The following is a 17,699-nucleotide window of genomic DNA, read 5'->3' on the forward strand; positions in this document are numbered from 1 at the left end:
ACTCCCATCTTGTTCTGTGTAGGTTTCAGCATTTCATTTTTCTAACCAAATGCTTACTGCTGCCGTTTCCTAACTATTTTTTTCCAAGCTTTGCCTTTGGATGACTCTTCCATACAATAACTTGGCCCTTGCCATAATCCTTAACTAAGATCTGCAGATTCAAGTGGGTACCCATGTTGGTCTGAAGGAGCACAACAAAACAAAATCAGAGTACAGTGAGACTGAGGAAGAGTGCGTGCACTCAAAAGCTCATGCCTTGAATAAATCTTTGTTGGTCTTAAAAGGTGCCACTGTACTCTGATTTTGTTTTGTTAAGATCAGTAGCTCCATTTTCCCTATGCTCTTATTCTCCATGGCCCATAGTTGATTCCAGTGACTTCCTGGAAACGGTATTACATTTGTTTATTCTTTGAACTGTTAGCTTCTAACTTCATCACATCCCTGTTGTTAAATCTTGACTTGCATTCTACAGTTCCACAATGAACATTAACATCTCTTATCCCTAGTTCTGGATCAATCTAATATCTCCATTCATAATCTCATGAATGCTTCTAGAAAACAGAAAAGTTGGTTGATTTTTGGTCATTCTAAATTCCTCATTCTTGTAATCTGTCTGACTCAGCAAACTAGCCTCCTGCTTCCTAAGGAGCCAATTTGGTGTAGTGGTTAGGAGTGCGGACTTCTAATCTGGCATGCTGGGTTTGATTCTGCACTTCCCCACATGCAACCAGCTGGGTGACCTTGGGCTTGCCACAGAACTGATAAAAGCTGTTCTGACCTAGGCCCTTTATGCACGGCGCTAGATTCCACGCGCTGGCACCATGCCATTGCAGCGGGGCACAATGCCCCACCGTTTCCTGTGAACGCACGGGAGTGGGGCATGCTGGGTTGCCCCGGCATAGCACGCGTGCGTGCTTTATACCTGGGCTAGGAGGCCCAGCCAAGGTAAGTGTAGTGCCGTGGGCGGGGGAGGTGGAGAGGGGCTGCGGGAGTGGGGGGTGGCAGGGGGTTGCCCCTGCCAGCTCCGTGCTGCCACGGAGCCCGCAGGGGCAAGCGATGTCCCTTAAGGCTTAAGGGACACCGCAGGTCGAGGCTGGGCGGCCCAACAAGCCCGGCGCTGCCGATTACCCGGGAATCACCAGAAGATCCTGCGTTCGCGTTCGCTTAACGCGGGTCTTCTGGAGCCCAGGGCCAGGAGGCGCCCGCACTTGCGGTGGCAGCGTGCGTTCTCAGTTATTTTAACCGAAGCGCTGCTGCTGCGAGCGCGGGCCTTATGGCCCGTGCATAATGGGCCCTACTAGTGATATCAGGGCTCTCTCAGCTCACCCACCTCACAGGGTGTCTGTTGTGGGGAGAGGAAAGGGAAGGCGACTTTAAGCCGCTTTGAGCCTTCTACAGGTAGAGAAAAACAGCATATAAGAACCAACTCCTCTTCTTCTTCTTCTCCTTCTTCTTTTAGTATATATATTGACCCCCAGCATTCATAGAATCCCCCTTCAAGGATCGCTGCCTTGTTGTGGCAAGGGGGCTTGCGTAGTTCAGTGAAGCTATGAGCTATGCCGTGCAGGGCCACCCAAGACGGACAGGTCATAGCTGAGAGCTCTGACAAAAGGTGATCCACTGGAGAAGGAAATGGCAAACCACTCCAGTATCTTTGCCATGAAAACTCTATGGACAGTTCCAATAGGCATAACGATATGACGCTGGAAGATGAGCCCCTCAGGTCGGAAGGTGTCCAATATGCTACTGGGGATGAGCAGACGGCTAGTACGAGTAGCGCCAGAATGAATGAAGCGGCTGGGCCAAAGCCGAAAGGACGCTCAGTTGTGGAAGTAACTGGTGGCGAAAAGACAGTCCGATGCTGTAAAGATTTTTATTCCATAGGAACCTGGAACGTCAGATCCATGAATCAAGGCAAGCTGGACGTGGTCAAACAAGAAATGATAAGACTGAACATCGACATTTTAGGAATCAGTGAACTAAAATGGACAGGAATGGGTGAATTTAATTCAGATGACCATCAGGTATACTACTGTGGACAAGAATCTCGCAGAAGAAATGGAGTAGCCTTCATAATCAATAAGAGAGTAGGAAAAGCAGTCTTGGGGTACAATCCCCAAAATGACAGAATGATCTCAGTGCGAATCCAAGGCAAACCATTCAACATCACAGTGATCCAGGTCTACGCCCCAACCACTGCTGCAGAAGAGGATGAAGTTGATCAGTTCTATGAAGCCCTACAACACCTTCTAGAAGCAACGCCCAAAAATGATGTGCTTATCATCATGGGGGATTGGAATGCTAAAGTAGGAAGCCAAAAGATAACCGGGATAACAGGCAAGTTTGGCCTTGGAGTACAAAATGAAGCAGGGCACAGGCTGGTAGAATTTTGTCAAGAGAATACAATGGTCATAGCAAACACTCTTTTCCAGCAACTCAAGAGACGACTCTACACATGGACATCACCAGACGGTCAACACAGAAATCAGATTGACTATGTGCTCTGCAGCCAAAGATGGAAAAGTTCTATCCAGTCAATAAAAACAAGACCAGGAGCTGATTGTGGTTCAGATCATGAGCTTCTTGTTGCAAAATTTAGGCTTAAATTGAAGAAAGTAGGGAAAAGCACTAGGCCACTCAGGTATGAACTAAATCATATCCCCGACGAATACACAGTGGAGGTGACAAATAGATTTAAGGAATTAGATCTGATAGACAGAGTGCCTGAAGAACTATGGATGGAGGTTCGCAACATTGTACAAGAGGTAGCAACTAAAACCATCCCAAAGAAAAAGAAATGCAAGAAATCAAAATGGCTGTCTGAGGAAGCTTTACAAATAGCTAAGGAGAGAAGGGAAGTGAAAGGCAAGGGAGAAAGAGAAAGATACACCCAACTGAATGCAGAATTCCAGAGAAAAGCTAGAAGAGATAAGAATGCCTTCTTAAATGAACAGTGCAAACAAATAGAAGAAAACAATAGAATCGGGAGGACCACAGATCTTTTCAAGAAAATTGGAGATATGAAGAGAACGTTTCATGCAAAGATGGGTATGATAAGGGACCAAAATGGTAGGGACCTCACAGAAGCAGAAGAGATTAAACAAAGGTGGCAAAATTATACAGAAGAACTATACAAGAGCGAGCTTAACATCCCTGATGACCACAATGGGGTAGTTACTGACCTGGAGCCAGATATCCTGGAATGTGAAGTCAAATGGGCCTTAGGAAGTCTGAGCAACAATAAAGCTAGTGGTGGTGAAAGCATTCCAGTTGAACTATTCAAAATCTTAAAGGACGATGCAGTAAAAGTGCTACACTCAATATGCCAGCAAATTTGGAAAACTCAACAATGGCCACAGGATTGGAAAAGGTCAGTTTACATTCCAATCCCAAAGAAGGGCAATGCCAAAGAATGTTCAAACTACCGCACCATTGCACTAATTTCTCATGCTAGCAAAGTTATACTCAAAATCCTACAAGCTAGGCTCCAGCAGTATGTGGACCAAGAACTTCCAGAAATACAGGCAGGATTTCGAAGAGGCAGAGGAACTAGAGATCAAATTGCCAACATACGCTGGATCATGGAGAAAGCTAGGGAGTACCAGAAGAACGTCTACTTCTGCTTCATTGACTATGCTAAAGCCTTTGATTGTGTGGAACACAACAAATTGTGGCAAGTTCTTAAAGAGATGGGAATACCAGAGCATCTTATTTGTCTCTTGAGAAATTTATATTCAGGTCAAGAAGCAACAGTGAGAACTGAACATGGAATCACTGACTGGTTCAAAATTGAGAAAGGAGTTCGGCAAGGCTGTATACTGTCACCTTGCCTATTTAACTTGTATGCAGAGCACATCATGAGAAATGCGGGATTAGAGGAGTCACAAATTGGGATCAAGATTGCAGGGAGAAATATCAACAACCTCAGATATGCAGATGATACCACTCTAATGGCAGAAAGTGAAGAGGAACTAAAGAGCCTGTTGATGCGGGTGAAGGAGGAGAGTGCAAAAGTTGGCTTGAAACTCAACATCAAGAAAACAAAGATCATGGCATCCGGCCCGCTCAATTCCTGGCAAATAGATGGGGAAGAAATGGAGATAGTGACAGATTTTATTTTCCTGGGCTCCAAGATCACTGCAGATGGGGACTGCAGCAAAGAAATTAAAAGACGCTTGCTCCTGGGGAGGAAAGCTATGGCAAATCTAGACAGCATCCTAAAAAGCAGAGACATCACCCTGCCAACAAAAGTGCGTTTAGTCAAGGCTATGGTCTTCCCAGTTGCAATGTATGGCTGCGAAAGTTGGACCATAAGGAAGGCCGAGCGTCAAAGAATTGAGGCTTTTGAACTCTGGTGCTGGAGAAGACTCTTGCGAGTCCCTTGGACTGCAAGGCGAACAAACCGGTCAGTCCTAGAGGAGATCAGCCCTGACTGCTCTTTAGAAGGCCAGATCCTGAAGATGAAACTCAAATATTTTGGCCACCTCATGAGAAGGAAGGACTCCCTGGAGAAGAGCCTAATGCTGGGAGCGATCGAGGGCAAAAGAAGAAGGGGACGACAGAGAATGAGGTGGCTGGATGGAGTCACTGAAGCAGTAGGTGCAAACTTAAATGGACTCCAGGGAATGGTAGAGGACAGGAAGGCCTGGAGGATCATTGTCCATGGGGTCGCGATTGGTCGGACACGACTTCGCACATAACAACAACAATTCATAGAATTTCACTTCCTCTTCTCTGTCTTTAATGCCCTACCTTTAATGCCCTAGCCTGTCCTTCTGCTTCCCCATCTTTAATCTCACTAAAGAGTTTTTTCCTTCTTTAATGAAACTTAAGTTGAAACTATCTGCTCTGTTTCTTATCTCTCTGTTTTACAATTTATCTCTTTCTTGGGTTCCCTTCCTACACATTGAATCATTTGCCATCTCCCCGTGTAAGTTGTCTATCTTGTTGAGTTTCCTTGCTCTTCTATGTATCTTCTCCTGACCCATTCTCCCACACTAACTACGTACCAATTTTCCTTCTACCCACTGCCACTGTACTCATAGTATGCTTATTTCTGCTGCCTCAACTTCCTAACAATTTTGTTTCTGTCCTACTCACAGATATTATGTGACTTTATCAAAACCCCAATTTTTATTACCATCTATAAGATGATGACCCCTATCTCTACCACTGTATCTTGCATTCAGTATGTATTGATATTCAATATCCAATATTTATTTGTCTACAGTCATGTTGCTTCTATCTCTAAAGGTTTGGAAAATGTTTGGACTCATTCTTTGACATCCTCATATTCTGATATCCTCTCACTTCAATAACTGCAACTTTCTTCTCTCTTGTCTTCTTTTGCTGTCTCGTGTCCCCTTTACCTCCATTCAGTACTGCCAACTCATTCAGCTCTAAGGGAACCATTATTACTGCAGTTACTAAAAAGTTACTTTACTATATATAAAGTTACTTCTGGACCAGGATGTATTTATGCTCAAGTCTTGTGTACATGTGTGTATCCTTTTATGAACTTCAGTTGGCTAACTAGCTGTGCTTGTTACTTGAAGATTAGATTCTGTATGGTCTTTTCGAAGAAAATTCAAAGACCTTAGGAATGCTTAGCTACAGACAGAAATGAGCTGTTACAGACTTAGAAATCAATCAGTGAGGCCTTGCTCCAAAATCTACAAATGTCCAGTTATCATCTAGAAGGAACAGGGCCTCTCCTGTGTTTCCCTGTATTGGCCTGTAAAGATTGGAATCTCTGCACAAAAGATTGTTTTGTGTCCTCCTTTGGTTTCCTTTTATATGCAAGTAAAAACATTAATCTGTGGCCAAATGTGTGAGAAGTAAATTATTTTATTTTTATTACTGGTATTTGTTTCTGCTTAATGCTTTAATTTTAGAGTTTTTTAAAGTATTTAAAATATTTTGTAAACCACTTTGGTATATAAATCATGTTTCAAATGATGGGAATAAAAAATTCATTTCTTGTACTTCATTCAGTTATAGTTATTTGACCAGAAGCAACCTCACTGCAGAAATTATATTTGAAATATCTTAGTGCTTTTGCCCACTGTCCATTCTAATAGCTTCCAAGCTAAGCCTTAGTCCTTCTTTTAGGTTTCTTTTCAATGGCAATACTTGGTATTTAATATAATATTCTATATAATTGATGGGATTATTCTTACTCGTAGGGAGCATGAGGCCGGAGAGTGATCCATAAAGAAAAAGGAAGAATTACGCTGTTTCCACATTGGAGGCTTTGCACCAGGCTGCAGGCTAGAGTTTGAGCCAGGGAAGATTGCCCTGCTCCTGCACAGGGGAGCATTTGGCCTGGTGCACCTTATCTGCCTCGTATTTGTGCTGCCACACAAGAGCTAGGACAGCAAAGTTCCCAATGCAGAAACGGTCTGGAATGCAACTGGAATTGCTCACAGGAAAGCCCACGGCCTCCAAAAGATTAAGGATAGAGGTTCATCACAGGAACTGATCAAATTATAAAAATCATCAGAAGATTATGTGTGAGGAAGAAAGCTTAAAGTTTCTATGTTCCTGCATCCAAAATTTTGACTTCACAGTCTGTCCCTGGTTGATAGTTATAAAAACAATTCCTCGTGGAGAGCCGGGAGCGGATTCTGTTGGCAACAAAGGATAAGACCCATAGTAATGACTTTAAACTACCTGTAGAACAGTACCAGCTAGATATCAGGAAAAACAATTCCAGGGCAATGTAGTTCAGCTGTGGAATGAGTTGCCTAAGGAGGTGGTGAGCTCCCCCTCACTCATCTTCTTTAAGCAGCGGCTGGACCATGGCTGCTTTAACTGATCCTGCACTGATTGAGCAGAGGGTTGGACTAGATGGCCTGTATGGCCCCTTCCAACTCTATGATTCTATGGGGATCCCACAAGGCAAGAGACTAACAGAGATGATTTTCCATTGCCTGCCTCTGCATAACAACCCTGAACTTTCTTGGTGGTCTCTCATCCAAAACTAACCAGGGTGAACTCTGCTTAGCTTCTGAGACTGGGCTAGCCTCACTCAGGTCAAGGAAGCAGATATATATATTTTAAGATATTAACAGACATTAAAATTTCAGATGGAGGGAAGAGAATAAAAAACAGTTGAATTCAATTACAAAGGCTTATGTGAAGGCTCAGGGGTCTTCTTGAGCAACCACATATTTATGGCCTGCCTGAATGAGAATGCGTTTTCTCCATTCACAGGGCCATTACAAAAAAAACCCTCTACTGAGGATCCCAGCTTCTCACACCTCAGAGGGTGAAAGAACCCACAGCAGGTTCCCAGACCTAAGGGGTCACATAGATAATTTAAGGTAGCAAATGGTCCTTGAGTTAATTGGCCCCAGAACAGTCAGTGTCACAACTTTGAATTGGTCCTAGAAACAAATAGAAAGCCAGTGAATCAACACAATTTTGAAATAAGCCTGATTTTGGCAGGCTTCCGTTAGAATTCCTTTGGCTGATTTTTGAACCAGTTGTACTTTTTGAATTTCAAAGGCAGTCCCACATTAAAATAATCACATCTGGCTTGATTGATATTTAGCTCAGGGAAACAAACATGGTCATTTAGTTTATCAGATGTCACTTTCAGCCCCAGGAGAAGGGTATGAGGAAACTGGAGGTGGCCAAGCACATGTTAAGCTCAAAATTTCCTCTTTATAATACTACATCCAGTTATGAACATCTGACCTTTCCCATACTGCAGAACAATATTCTGTGCATCAGTGACATTGTTAGTACCTCTTGAAAGTGTCAAATTTTCCCAGGTACAATTGTTCTGCGCTATAAATATTGGCCATTTTGTATCTTGTTTTGCCAGCAAGACTGTGGAAATGGCTAACTGCAAATCCTGAATGCAAAGGTCTGTTAACTATTCTGTTTGCATCAAACTACCCCATTATTAATTACCAGTTCATAATCTGAGGAAGAGTGCTTGCACTCGAAAGCTCACGCCTTGAATAAATCTTTGTTGGTCTTAAAGGTGCCCCTGCACTCTGGTTTTGCTTTGTTGTGCTGCTTCAGACCAACACGGCTACTCACTTGAATCCGCATTAATTATAATTTCACAACTATGAATTTATCTGTATGGCATTTCTTAAAACACATTGTGTTCTATAAAAATCAGTAACTAATGACTGACCACCAACTTTTCTGTTAATATAATCTGTAATTTATGCTACATAAAACTTTCTGAAGATATTTTTACAACTAGCCTCAGGCATACATATGATATACATGCACACACATTTGCTTATCAAAATACTTACAAATTATCAAGAACAATCTTTTTGCAAATATTAAACATTACCATGCTGCAAACAGTAATTTTAAAAGAAAATGCATTTTGTTATTACCTGGAAATCTAACCTAACAGTAGGTTTTGCTTGTCATCTAATCTCCAGCTGCAAATGAAAAAATATTCAGCTACTATCTTTAAAATAAAAGAAGTCTCAACAGGGTTGTGTTGAATTGTGTTAGACGATTCCTTAGTGAAGATTGAAATGGCTTCTTTCTCTAGGGACAAGGCACTGTTCTGTCCAGTATGCAGAGATTCAGCTAATACAGCTTTTCAGATTAGCACATAACTTCGCTTAGAAAATGAAAAGCAGCACAATGCTTTTGGTCCTTGGGCTGACAAGGCACAGCTGGTAGCTTTCTTTTAAAAATATGCTTGCATAAGTAAAAGAAAATGAGTCTCCTTTCACCAAACAGAGAAATTATTTGCAGGTAATTTAATACCTATCATTCTATACATTTCAGTCCATTTTCCACATGTCTAGCGTAAATTCACTGTCTATCTAAATGTCATTAAAAAAAAAAAATTCCCCAAAGCATTTATAAATGTGTAAACTTTTTAAAATCCTTGTGTGATGTAAATCTTTTGTTCGGGATTTCATATTAGCTCTAGTCTTTCTGGAATAATGTTTTCAGCAGAAGTTGATGCAGTTTGATGCATAACTTGGTCCTCCTGACACATGACACGAAAGCAAAACTTTGTAAAACTGTATCAGTTTGGTAGGCAAAAAAGTGAAAGTGTGCAGTTTACTTTCTGCCAAACAGGGTAGACTCATTCATGTTTGGCTTATATTTCCATAGACTATTTCAGTTTGGTATTCTCTGGCTCTGCATTTCAGAAATGAGAAATATACCCAACAGAATAAAGCATTTGACTGCTCTTTTGTCTGAAGCCAGATAAAGGAAACCCTTTCTAATGGTGGGTTCACAGTTATTTAACTTTCTGTAATTGCTGTTGAGAACATGAAAGGAAGATATGAATGTGAAAGGAAATATTAGGACAATAGCATATTTTTTCCATATTAAAGGAACTATAGTGTGGGTTTGATTTTTTTTTTTAGTGCGATCAGTTTTTAAGAGCCAGTATCGTTGAACTTGCATTTAACTCCAGGAGGCAGGAGGATTTGCTGGAAAAAACTGGGCCAAAGTTACCACTATGCCACAACTTAGGTGGGAAACATTCAAGAGAGCAGGAATAATTTCAGCGAGAAACACTGTGCAGACCAAATATGGACATCTCTCACACACTGGCTGTAACAGAGGAAGTGATGACGGGGGGGGGGGAAGGGAGTCAAGGATCCCAATATTGAGGGGAAGAGGCAGAGACAGTGATGGGAGGAGGTGGGACAAGATAAGGGACTCGAGATACAGACATGCTCGGACCCCTTCCAACATACGTCCCATCACTTGGGACACTAGAGTAGGGGCAAAGGTGAACAACCTGCCTCTGACACTGATGCTATGCAACAATAGGTCGATTAATTACAAGACCCACACCTTGCAAGACTACTTTGCAAATAACAATGTGGACCTGGCGTGCGTCACGGAGATTTGGGTCAGGGACGGTGAGACAGTCGCCCTTAAAGAACTAGCCACTGCCGGGTTCTCTGTCATTCATCAGTTTTGGACTGCAGGGCAGGGAAGAGGAGTGGCAATCCTAATCCAAGAAGATTTCTCCTTCAGGGCTCTCCCCACACTGTCAATTTCAGGAATTGAATGTGCAGGCCTCAAGGGGTTCTCAGCATTGCTGTCTGTTTGGTGTACTGCTTGCCCAATGTACCTCCATATGCCCTGCTAGCCCTGCTAGAGGAGGTGGCCACCTGGACACTACAGTTCCCTAGACCAGTGGTCCCCAACCTTTTTGAGGCTGGGGACCGGCAGGGCAATTGCCCACCCGCGTATGCCGCACATTGCGCATGCGCCCCAGCCGCACATGCGCCATGCGCAGCTGAAATCGCGCATGCACTGCACTTTTGCACATGCACGAAAGTGCCACGCATGCGCGGGCACGGCCCTGATTCCCTCTCCCCCCCTCCTGCAGTAAGAAGCTTCCCGGGAAGTTTTTTACTGCAGACGGGCGGGGAGAGGGAGCCGCAGCCCGGCGCCATGGCCTTTGCGGCCCGGCACCGGGCCGCGGACCACGGGTTGGGGACCACTGCCCTAGACTCTTCATTCTGGGGGCTAACATCCATGCCGAGGTACTATCCTCTGGAAATGGGCTGAACCTAGTATCATCCATGGTAATATTATGGCTCTCGCAATTTGTTGTTGGCTCTAATCATCAGGCAGGTCCACACCCTGGACCTCATTTTCGGTGTGAGGCTGAAAGTAGATCTGGTCTCAGCTAAGACCATGCCATGGTCAGACCACTATGCCTTGAAGGCTTGACTAAGGCTACGACCCCCTCATATTTTAGCTCACCCGCAGAGACTTATGGATCTGATTGGATTCTTGAAGGCTCTATAGGTCCCAGTGCTTCTTGGCACTTCTGTAAATGGTCTGGTCAGTGACCAGCATGACAGAATGCTAGCCACCATCAACGAGATAGCTCCCCAGTGTCCTCTCCTGCCCTGTCTGAAGCGGGCCCCTTGGTACACTGAGTTGCTCTGCAAGAAGAAGCAAGAACTGAGAATATTACAGTGAGTCTGGTGGAAGACACATGATGAAGTTGCAAGAACGTCTTATAGAATGCAGTTAAGAGCCTATGAGATGGTGGCTAAATTGGTAAAACACAAATTTTACTCGACTACAATCACATCTGCTAACTCATGCCCAGCAGAATTATCTAGGATCATTAGATGTCTTACTGCCCTGGGGGAAAGGCACTAAAATAATAACTAATTGGACATCAGCTGTGGGGCATCTATGAGTCATTTTGCAGGCACAATCTCAGCACTCCACCATAACCTCCCTCCAACTTTACAGAAAGTGAATTAGAGGCCCCTTGGCCGTCTTTGGAGAGTACACTGAGTAACTTCAGATGACTCACACTGACTAAAGTGGAGATAATCTCTCCCTTTCAACAGGAGAATTCCCAGAAGGTCTAAATCAGGCAGTGGTTCACCTGCTGCTCAAAAAACCATAAAAAAACCATCCCTGGACCTGGGGCAACCCATCAATTATCATCCTGTCTCATACCTAGCGTTTCTAGGGAAGATGCTTGAAAGGGCTGTCTTGGACTAACTGTCAGCATACTTGGAAGAAGCTTCAGTCTTAGACCCATCCCAGTCAGGTTTCCATCCTGACCATGGGATAGAGACAGCGCTAGTTGCCCTGACGGATGACCTCCATCACCAGTTGGACCAGGGCGAGTCAGTGCTGCTTGTGTTATTGGACCTCTCAGTACCATTCAACACAGTTGACCACGAGCTTTTACCTCACTGCCTCGCCAATGACGAAATCAGAGGGACTGTCCTTCAGTGGCTGATCTCCTTCCTCCGGCATTGCGGACTGAGGGTAGCAATATGAGAGAGTTCATCAAGCCATCACCAGCTGGCTTTTGGATTCCCTTAGGGAGCGGTTCTCTCTCCAATCCTATTTAATACCTTTATATGCCCTCTTGCTCAACTGGTGTGGAAGTTTGGGCTGGGTTGCCACCAATATGCTGATGACACCCAGCTCTTCCTCTTGATGGACGGCCACCCTGATTCTCCCCCAGAAACATCATCCAGCTGCCTGGAAGCAGTGATGAGGTGGCTCAACCAGAGTCACCTGAAGCTCCACCCTTAAAAGATGGATGTTCTGTGGCTGGGCAGGAAGCATGCCTACCCAACCAGGATGGAGTGCAGCTATCAGTGGCCCACTCCACCAGGAATCTGGGTGTGATTCTCAATGCCTCTCTCTCAATGGAGGCTCAGATCACCACAGTAGCATGGCTGGCATTTTACCATCTTTGCCAAGCCAAACTACTAGCACCCTACTTGGTCCCGGAACACCTAGCCACAGGGATCCATGGGGCAGTCACCTCTAGACTGAACTTCTGCAATTCACTCTACACAGGCCTGTCTTTAACCTTGATCTGGAAACTGTAGCTGGTCCAGAATGTAGCAGCCAGGGTCCTCACAGCAACACCATGGAGGTACTTTGCTAAGCTATATAGTTATACTATTGTGCTCTACTTTGCTTTAAGAATTTAAGAATTCAGAATTTAAACTTTATGTAGCCTCACAGCCACTGGCAGGAATCAGCTCCCCACAGTTAATCTTTACTTATGGTGATGGCACCATAAGTTGAGTGGAGATGACAAAGGAGAGCAGGAGCAACAGTAGAACAGAAAATCTTACACAAGTGGAGCAGAGGGATGGTTGACCCTTCCCTGGAATTAGGGTTACCAGATGGTCTCTTACTTGGTGTCCCTCCTCATTTGGGCTCTTTTTTAAAAAGTGATAAAATGCCCTCTTTTCAATTGGAAAATCAGGAGTATTCTTAGTTAGTATCAATTATCACAGCTTACATAATAGAGGCATTAGTCACTGGGTAAATATGTCCTCTTTTTTTGCTTTTCAAAATATGGTAGCCCCAATGGAATAATCTTTATGACTCTGATAAAAGAAGTGGGGTTTTATTAACAGAATTCTTTTGAAATTAAGCAAGAACTTGAGTGAGATTTCTCCTACCAATAGTTAACTAAAAGTTATTATTCAGTAGTCAAGGTGATACTCAGCATGCCATATTAATGCACAGCACATCTGTGTTTGGTGATCTGTTATTTTGTATAAATAAACTAGCTTCAAAGCCCGTTCCTAAGAATGGGCCTTAAAGGGGTTCCCTCCCCTGGCTCCCGGCCAGGCAGCTTACGGTGGCTTTGGGCCGCAGCTCGTATCCGGATCATGTGGGGCGGGTGGGGGCTGGCCAGCTTGTTAGCAAGCCCGGGACAGAACTCCTTAGCAGGCAGTCAGCAGGCCCTCATTAGCAGGCCCAGCCTAGCAGGCTGGGAGGCCCTCATTAGCAGGCCCTCCACCAGACCTTTTGTCCAGGGCCCTCTCCCCTTATGTGCTGCTGGCTCCAGGCACTGAGGTGCATCTGAGAGCAAAAAGGCTAGAGTCCAGGGACGGAGGGTGGTAGCTGCAGGGGCAGGGCCAATCAGGGTGCAACCAGCTTAGCTGATTGGCCCTATTCCAACTCGGACAGCCGGACACATTCCACCCCCAGGCTGTTTCACAAATATATTGAGGAACCATGGATAAGGATGGATAGTGCTATGTGCTTAGATCTAGGAAAATGTCTAATCTAGCCAGAACCATCTGATATATTGCATCTGAAACATCCTGAGAGATAACCTATAACACATTTAAAGATATCACCATATCTCCAGTCTTATCTTCCAGTGTTGTCCTATTGAGGCCTGGTTGTAAACTTTAGTATGTAGTGTGCTCTAAACTTTTTCATCCATCCTGCTATTTTGAAAACCACAGAGAATGGAAAAGGTGATAACATTTAACAGTGCTTCTTATAGGCATTTTTATAGATGGACTTGTAAAATGTATTTTCAGCTAATGAGTAACTGCCTAAGGAGGTGGTGAGTTCCCGCACACTGACAGTCTTCAAGCAGTGGCTGGACAACTACTTTTCATGGTTGCTTTAGGCTGATCCTGCATTGAGCAGGGGGATTGAACTAGATGGCCTGTATGGCCCCTTCCAACTCTATGATTCTGTGATTCTGTTCTATGATTCTACCACTGGTTACCAGGCAGTAAGAGCCTTGGTGGCCCTAATGAGGTCAGAAAGGCAGGCTATAAAACATATAAAAGAAAATGATGAAATAGAAGCCAAAAATGCCATACGCTTTAAAACACCCCTGAATTTTCTCTCTTTCAAAATTGCTGCTGCATATTTTGCCATAGGTTTATCTGCCAAATGACTGTGGTGTGCTCAGGAAACAATCCAATGTGTATAGAAGAAATTAAGCCTTACGGTTGCAATCACATCTCATTTAATAATTTATTAGCATTATATATTTTAGAGTTAATAATTATTGGGATTTCATTTCATTTTTCCTCCTGCATATTTTAAAAGCAAACAGTAGAAGCAAACTTTATAAAAGCTTGCTTGATAGGGCTTTGTCATTATGGTTGGAAAGCTAAATTGAACACAAAAGAAGCTGGAATCTTAGAGTGTGGGAAATTGTAAGGAAACATTGTTTAAATGCAATAGAAAAGGAAGTTTCCAATTGCACAATATTATTCTTTGCTCCCCACAGAGAGTGCAGACCCAGAGCAATTTAATTTTCTAAGAGTCAGCAAAAATGCATGAATAAGAGTTGGCTTGGCAGAGTAAACTACACATAAGAACTTTAGAGCAGTTGCATTCTTTTTGTTTAATGAAGGGTCTTTAATGGCTTTGCAACCAAAAATATAGAAGAACTGTGAGGGAAAAGAACAAGTATCTAATGACATTCCGTCATATTAAAAACAGATGTCCTTATTGCAAGTGTTCAAGATATCTATTAGCACATAGAATCTACTTCTAGCATTTTTATTCTACCCTCATTCATGCTAATGGTTCTTTCTTCCTCATGTCATCCTTGTAACTCTTTGAGGTAAGTTAAGGCAAGAGAGAGTGACTGGCCCAAGATTAAAAAGTGAGTTTTACAGATTTGAACTTGGGTAACTATTATACCTTGGATCTCATACTTAATGTTTAAGAAGAGCCGTTTATAAAAAGTTACATTAGAAGTTTTATATAATGCCCAACTTCAAAAACTAGGAAACCAGTTGTGTGATTCAGAGTTGGCTTTAGACCTGCTTTTATTAATCCTCCTCCTTCCATGCAGCATAAATACCTAAATATAATCTAAATGTATAATATTTTATACCTGATATACCCCCAAAGGGAGACTTGAAAATATTTCAATTTACTACACACTAATATAAAACATATGCAAGGAAGCTAACCTGGTGTAGTGGTTAAGAGCGGCGGCTTCTAATCTGGTGAGCCAGGCTTGATTCCCGACGCCTTCACTTGCAGCCAGCTGGGTGACCTTGAGTTCATCACAGCCCTGATAGTGCTGGTCTGACTGACCAATTCTGTCATTGCGCTCTCAGCCCTACCAACCTCACAGGGTATCTGTTGTAGGGAAAGAAAGAGAAGGTGATGGTAAGCTGCTTTGAGATTCCTTCAGGCTGTGGAAAGTATAAAACCAACTCTTCTTCTAAAAATTGTACATTTATATCAAACTTACGTAAATTTACTTGGTGTAATGCTTAGGAGCATGGACTTCTAGTCTGGTGAGCCGGATTAGATTCCATGCTCCCCCACATGCAACCAGCTGGGTGACCTTGGGCTCGCCACAGCACTGAAAGCTGTTCAGATCGAGCAGTAATATCAGGGCTATCTCAGCCTCACCTACCTCACAGGGTATCTGTTGTGGGGAGAGGAATGGTTATTTAATTTATAATTAAATAACTTTAGTCTACTTTATCAAATTATCATCATATCTGATAATATCTTTAACTGTTCCTGGCGGAGCGGATAATATAATCCGTTAAGGGCACCTAAGGTGGGCCCTGTCCGTGATGGGAAAGGGTGCCCATAGGCCCTTTCCCCCGGAGTGACAATCGGAGGGCCCAATTGGCAGGCACTTTGTGCCTGCCGATTGGCTCCTACGATTGTCATTCCACCGCCAAGGCCCCGCGGCTCACAATTGGCCCCTTCATGCAGGACTGCTTAATTGGATGTGCGAAGCACCTCCCGACCTGCCCCCTTCCTCCTCACCCGCACCCGCACGCACGCCGCCATCACTCGCCTCTGCACCCAGCCGCCGCCTCCTCGCCACACCACCGACACTGCACCAGGTAGCCAGCGCGCCGCGGGGGCCCGCTGAGCCGCCACGCGCCGCAGCCAAACACACTTGCCGCTCCCCGACTCAGCCGCTCCCCAACTCCATGCGGCCCGCCCGACCCGCGCCACGCCGCAGTCCTATCGCCCTCGCAGACTCCCACACCCCGGGAGAGCCGCACCGCCCCACGCCCACACCACCCCCCACCGAGGACCCGCTAGCGCCCGCTGCATTAAGACTGCAGCGGGCTTATTCACTAGTTTTATTATAAAGCATATATTACACACATCTTTTTGTCATCCTATATTTAATTTTATTCATGATTCTCAGCTATATATCTGGGGAAAGACTTTCTATTAGTCTTGACATTCCAAAGTTGGTTTGTTATAAATAAAACATGTTCAGATTGCCATTACTGCATATTCAATTGATTATTCCATTCCTTCAAATCTGAACATTTCTCCATCTTCCATTTTGCCGCCAATATTACTCTTGCCACAATCACCATATACTTAAATAATTTGCTGTATATCAATCAATCATATACCTTTATTGGCATAATTCAGTTATTAAAATAACTAAGTAATAACATTAGCAAATATAGCTCCAATATAATTTAAACCATATTTCTGTTGTTTAGATACTGCCACCAGAAAGTCACATTGTCTGTAACCTTAGAATCCCAGTAAACCAATAGTTAGTAAATTAATTTCTGATTGATTCATGTGGGTAGTCATGTTGGTCTGAAGAACAAAATTTGAGTCCAATAGTACCTTTAAGACCAACCAAGTTTTAGTCAAGGTGTGAGCTTTGTGTACATACACACTTCCTCAGATAATGGAACATGAACCATATGAGTACAGAAATAAGGAGACAGTAAATTAGTAGCAAATTAGTTAACAGCCTCATGACAATGTCCAGCAAATATGCTGCATGATAATAAAGATCAGATAATTTCTTGTTAGAATAACAAATCAGTTCTTTGGGTTCAACTGTCATTCACAAAGAGAAGAAGTAATTAAAAGAGACCTGCTGCTAGTCCTATCCATCTCCACCCAAGCATGAAAGCATCCCCACAAGTTACAAGCCATGCTGAGTTTGTTCTCCAGTCCTAAGATTTGTGTTAAATTCAAAACTGCATTACATATTTATATTACATAGCAGCCTCATTGTCCCAAATGAAATAAATGAGAGGATTGTAAGGAATGTAGTTATAAGAGTCGAATGAGGTTAGCATATGTAGTGAGATTAGAAACCAATATCCTTGTTGAGTCTTGGGGATTCCATTGTTTTGAGTGTTGTGATGATTTGCATCTCAGCAGTCTCCCTTTCCAGTTTGTTCTTGAAGTTTCTTTGCAATAAAACAAAGGTTCCACAGGTTGAAGTGTTCCCCTGCAGGTTTAATTTCTGATTATTTGAGCATGATGTCAGGACTGTAGATTTTATGAGGTATTTACGTAAATTATTATAAAGATGATGGACCAGGAGTATGTAAGACAGGGAATCGGGACAACCAGTGCCATATCTAAATAGTCTTTCTGGGTAGGCGCTAAAATCTTCAGTGTAGGATCACTGAAGAGAGGGAATTTGTTCTTGCTTGCACGAAGGATTTTCT

The 17,699-nt window shown here is 43.4% G+C and overlaps 2 protein-coding genes across 4 annotated transcripts in view; one reads left to right on the plus strand and one right to left on the minus strand.

Annotated features, from left to right (window-relative positions):
- ECM2 (extracellular matrix protein 2) overlaps nucleotides 1–8,903 on the minus strand; it is a 31,831-nt gene extending 22,928 nt beyond the window's left edge. The window contains exon 1 of the mRNA XM_077325722.1: nucleotides 8,367–8,903. The gene's annotated coding sequence lies outside the window, so the exon portion shown is untranslated. The remainder of the gene's footprint in view (nucleotides 1–8,366) is intronic.
- The window catches only part of CENPP (centromere protein P), a 220,415-nt gene that overhangs the window by 161,495 nt on the left and 41,221 nt on the right, over nucleotides 1–17,699 (plus strand). The window lies entirely within an intron of this gene.

Source organism: Paroedura picta, chromosome 3 (assembly GCF_049243985.1).
Source record: "Paroedura picta isolate Pp20150507F chromosome 3, Ppicta_v3.0, whole genome shotgun sequence".
In the NCBI taxonomy this organism is placed as follows: Eukaryota; Metazoa; Chordata; class Lepidosauria; order Squamata; family Gekkonidae; genus Paroedura; species Paroedura picta.